This window comes from Bombina bombina, chromosome 5, assembly GCF_027579735.1.
Source record: "Bombina bombina isolate aBomBom1 chromosome 5, aBomBom1.pri, whole genome shotgun sequence".
Classification (NCBI taxonomy): Eukaryota; Metazoa; Chordata; class Amphibia; order Anura; family Bombinatoridae; genus Bombina; species Bombina bombina.
In genome coordinates this window covers 1,111,676,114-1,111,681,631 of record NC_069503.1, presented here as the reverse complement: position 1 = coordinate 1,111,681,631, position 5,518 = coordinate 1,111,676,114, and the positions used below count along the sequence as shown (strand labels likewise).

The 5,518-nt window shown below is 42.1% G+C and overlaps 1 long non-coding RNA gene across 1 annotated transcript; it reads right to left on the bottom strand.

Moving 5' to 3' along the window:
- Positions 1 to 369: 369 nt before the first annotated feature.
- On the bottom strand, positions 370 to 702 carry LOC128659633 (uncharacterized). Its single transcript, XR_008402447.1, has 2 exons — positions 572 to 702; positions 370 to 491 (listed from the first exon to the last, which is right to left on the bottom strand). It is a non-coding gene; the product is annotated as an uncharacterized LOC128659633 (long non-coding RNA).
- Positions 703 to 5,518: the final 4,816 nt, after the last annotated feature.

Sequence of the window (5,518 nt, the reverse complement as noted above, 5' to 3'; positions counted from 1 at the left end):
TCTATGGGGCAGTCGTATGACCTGTGTGGAGGTAAGTTTTCTGCTTCAGTTTTGTCAAAAACATCCATAAAGTCTGAGTATGTCTTAGGAATAACAGGAGTCTCAATGGATGTGTTAAGTATATGTGTTGGCAGGTAACAGGATTTAGAACAAAATGTAGAATTGAAGAGAACTTGTGAATTTCTCCAAGATATCTGAGGTTCGTGTGTTTGCAACCAGAGTAGACCTAGAACTATAGGAAACAGGGGTGATGCTATAACGTCAAAGGATATAGACTCTCTATGACCAGAAGTAGTGGTCATGAGCAGTGGTACAGTCTTATGGGTGACAGGACCTGAAGATAAATAAGAACCATCAATCACACGTATGGCTAGTGAATCAATACGTTTTATTAATGGAATGTGATATTTATCAAGAAAAGTTTTATCAATGAAATTGCCCGTGGTTCCGGAGTCAATAATGGCCTGTGTCTGGATTCTTTGTCCCTCCCACTGTATAGAGATAGAGAGGTTACAATGAGTAATAAGGGAAAAGTGTTGAGTACAAACTACTACTGAAGACCTACTCTTACCCTTTTGTTTCTGGAGAATAGGACAGTCCTTTACTGTATGTGCCTTGGAAGCACAGTATAAGCACAAATTATTGGCCTTTCTTCTGTTCTTTTCTTCTGTAGTCAAAGGACCTTTAGTAAAAGCAATCTCCATTGGTTCATCAGAAGTGCGGGCAACAGGAGGAGTATAGGATGGTATAGGTGACTTTCTCCATGGCTGTTCTGCATAACCTCTCTCACTTTTACGTTCACGAATCCTCCGATCTATATTGACAGCATGTGACATAAGTCCATCGAGAGTAGAAGGGAGAGGACCCCTTGCCAATTCGTCCTTGACAATGTCTGAAAGACCAGTACGGAATTGGTATAGCAATGCTGCCTCATTCCACATGGTGTCAGGTGCCCACCTTTTGAAATCAGAGACATAATCCTCAGCAGGTCTTCTATTCTGTTTTAATGCCTTAAGTGCATTTTCAGCTGTATTCTGTTTATTTGTATCCTCATAGAGGAAAGACATTTTCTCAAAGAACTGTTGTAGAGAATCCAGAATTGGATCATTATTCTCAAAAAATTGGTAGCCCAAGCTTTGGGTTCTCCTTTCAGATATGAAATAACAGTAAGAACTTTTGTACGTTCAGTAGGATGTCTTAGGTTTCAATGAGAAGAAAAGGAGACAAGAATTTTTAAAGTCTCTGAACTGATTTCTATCCCCTGAAAATCTCTCTGGGGGATAGACTTGAGGATCAGGGGGTGATTCAGGCATGGAGGGTCTGTTGTGAATGTTGTCTCTAATGACTGTTCTGAGATACTGATTCTCAGACTGGATCTCTCTAATGCCTTGAATTAGTATATCCATGTTCTGAGCTAATGCAGATACTTTATTAGTGAGTTCTGCTAACTCCATACTAATTCCCTTTACTTTTTCTTTTGGGCTCTGTAATATGTAAGAATCAATACAGGGAACTGGTTACCACTCAGTCTCACAAATATCAGGGCTGTTAAGTCACAATCCCCTATTCTGATCCTAGACTGAGGGCCCAGTATGGGTTAAAAAGGAATTCTCAACTCTGCAGAAAGGATTAGCTCAATTAGTGAAAGCTGAATCCAATACTTGCTGAACAGAGGAGAAAAGAATATTAGTGCCTGTAAATAAGGATTAACAGGCAAGAGTGAGACAAAAATGAAACTTGCATAAAATACTGAAGAATAGGTAGAATATTTATACTTATACTTAAGCTAATAAGTCAGTTCACTTGTAGGAGTATCAGAAAATAGAGTCAAATATATGAGAAATGCAGCCTTTTCCTGGAGTGAATGTACATAGGCACAGATTTCAATGATAAGTTCAGTTCACAGCATATAAGATACAAGTTTGCAATAAAACCTGATGAGTCCAGAAAACACTTTCAAAATGGTAATGCCAAAGGAATATTCAGTACCTTTAATCCTGTGGTCTGGTGAAAGATTCTGCTAGAGGAAAAGCAGCAGTTACCTGGAGTCCAGTATCGCCAAACAGGAAGTGCAGGCTGTGAGTATAGCAGAGGAGCTGCTGACAGGCACGGCAGAGGAATTCTGAAAAGCACAATCTGTGAGCTGTAAGCCTAAAAGCCTAAGTAAATGCTGAGGAGACAAAAAGGTATTTGTAGCAAGCATAAGAAATAACAAAAAGTTGCAGGAAATAGATTTTGGTCAGTTCCTGTAAGTAGGCTCAGGTAGAGATCCAGAGAGCATGTAGATTGTTTCAGCACAAGCCAGGATACTCAGCATAAGGATCAAATTACAGAGCACAGGATTTAGTTAGGAAGAGCCTTATAAGGGTTCAAATTTAAAGGGACAGACAAACTGACAAGACCTCAGACATGACACACGTCCCATGAACTCGTAAATTTCCGAGGAAATAGTTGACTTTTTAACACAGGACACCCAATCTTCTATAGCTTCCTCTCCGAACCTTGAAGCACCATCCTCCTCCAGCTTATCTTCGGGCACCTCTCAAGTTACCACTCGCCCGCCTGCCGCCACCACCAACACTAGCACCACGGCCGCTTCACTTGATCTGTCAGAGGAGTTATTGACACATCAGTTGGAAGAAATGCGTGATGGGCAACCATCATTGACAGAGGATGTAGATAACAGTGATATGTCTCAGTCAGGCAGCATTACAGACATGGATGTACGGTGTGATGATGATGATGTTGTACCCGCTGCTGCTTCCTTTGTTGATTTGTCAGATACAAGTGAAGCAGTTGATGATGACGATGCGTCCGTGGATGTCACGTGGGTGCCCGCTAGAAGAGAAGAAGAACAGGGGGAAAGTTCAGATGGGGAGACAGAGCGGAGGAGGAGACGAGTTGGAAGCAGGGGGAGGTCATCGCAAGGAGCTAGTGGCACAGTCAGACAGCATGCATCGGCACCCGGGGTCAACCAGACAGCACGCCAATCAACGCATGCTGTTGCCACCACCAGAATGCCGTCATTGCAGAGCTCAGCAGTGTGGCATTTTTTGTGTGTGTCTGCCTCTGACAACAGCGATGCCATTTGCAACCTGTGCCAAAAGAAACTGAGTCATGGGAAGTCCAACACCCACCTAGGTATTACTGCTTTGCGAAGGCACATGATCGCACATCACAAATGCCTATGGGATCAACACATGAGTAGAAGCAGCACACAAACTCAAAGCCGCCATCCTCCTCCTGGTCCAGCATCTTCAGCCACGTCAACCACTGCTGTCCTCCTTGCCCCCTCTCAACCATCCGCCACTCTGTCTCTCTTCCAGAGCAGTACCTGCTCATCTGCCCACGGTCAGGTATCTGTCAAGGACATGTTTGAGCATAAGAAGCCAATGTCACAAAGTCAGCCCCTTACCCGGCATCTGACAGCTGGCTTGTCTGAACTCTTAGCCCGCCAGCTTTTACAATGCAAGCTGGTGGAGTCTGAGGCGTTCAAAAAATTTGTAGCTATTGGGACACCGCAGTGGAAGGTACCCGGCCGAAATTTCTTTGCACAAAAGGCAATCCCCAACCTGTACTCGATTGTGCGAAAGGAAGTAATGGCATGTCTGGCACACAGTGTTGGGGCATATGACCACTGATAGCTGGTCTGCAAAGCATGGTCAGGGCAGGTATATCACCTACACTGCGCATTGGGTAAACCTGCTAACGGCTGCCAAGCATGGAATGCGTGGCTCTGCAGAGGAGGAGTTGGTGCCACCTCCTCTACTCCTCCTACTCCATCCTCTTCCATAACCTCCTCGGCTGAGTCCTCTTCTGCTGCTGCGTCTTGCTCCACATCAACCAATATCATTCATGAATACAGCACCACTAATAGTGCACGGTGATGAGGTTTAAACTGCAAATCCTCTGTATGATGCAAAAATACATAAGGTTTTATTGAAGATCCTTTAAAAATAGCAACGTTTCGTGATCATATGTCACTTAATCATGCCTTGTGTTACATATTGGCAAATTGTTCTTTTTAAGCATTCAATTTCTCACGCCAAACACTTCCAACAGTGGGCTCTCAGCGCCATCTGCTGGTATATTCTTTAAACAACATCTTATAGTGCTTATTTTAACAATATATGTAACATTAAAAACAAAGTATCACTGTATGTGCATTTTTTAAGCAGCAAAAGATATTCTATATCCTAGATCTATGGGGCTCTACATAGTGTACCAACAATTTTTAAGCATATCAGTTAAGGATAACTAAATCTAACGAAATTTAACAAAATATTTTTTTTTAAAAATTGGGAGTAGATTACAAGAAACATGATAGGTCAAAATCCCTATTCAACCCTTTTGGTGCCATGGATTTCATTTTTAAAATCCACCACATCTCTCTTTGTTTAAGTAACTGTTCTTGATCTGATCCATTTCTGGGTACCTGTACCTGCTCTATGACCTGCCAGCGTAAATGGCTAATACTATGCCCTTTTTCTATAAAATGTTTTGCCAAGGGTGCCTCAACATTTTTTTTTCTGATGTTGCTACAATGCTGATTCATTCGCTCCCTGACTTTTTGGGTAGTCTCGCCCAAATAGATTAAAGAACACGGGCATTCAATCAGGTAGATGACATAGGTGCTCTCGCATGTAAAAAAACCTTCTATGTTAAATTTTTTCCCACTCTGTGGGTGGAAGAAGTGAGGGCCCTTAATAATAGAACTACAAGACATGCAACCTAGGCAGGGGAAACTCCCTTTCTTTTTGCTACCTATATATGTTTGTCTTGAACCTTTGCTAGGGCCAACATCTGACCTCACCAAATGATCCCTTATGTTTTTCACATGCCTGTAGGCCATAAGGGGTGGGTCTTGTAGTTTTGGAATACCAGGATTACAGTTTCTTAAGATGTGCCAATTTTTTCTGATTATCTTACTGATCTTTTCACTGTAAGGGCTATACTGGGACACAAATACTATCCTCTCTTTTTGACTATCTTTGTTATTTGTTTTAGGTTTAGGATGCCGTATCTCATTTAACTTTCTTTCAATGAGACTAGGTGGGTACCCCCTATCTATAAATTTGTTTTTCATATGTTCCAGCCTACCTGTTCTCTCACTTTCGTTACTCACTATTCTATCTACTCGAAGGAGCTGACTTTTAGGCAAGGAATCTACAAGTCTCCTAGGATGGAAGCTATCATATTTCAATAAGGTGTTCTTATCCGTCTCTTTTGTATACAAATCAAATTTTAATCCATCAATTGATTTACTAATTCTTGTGTCTAGGAAAGTTACAGATTCCTCACTGTAAGTGATGGTAAAGTATAAATCTCTTACCTCCTCATTGAGCTCTCTGACAAACCTCTCCAGGGTTCCAACGTCACCCCACCACACGCCAAACACGTTGTCTATATAACGCCACCAGACTGCTCCATAGTTCTTAAATAGATGGGTTTCATAGACTCTTCTCTCCCCTAATTCATTCATGAACAGGTTGGTGTATGATGGGGCGACGTTGGAGCC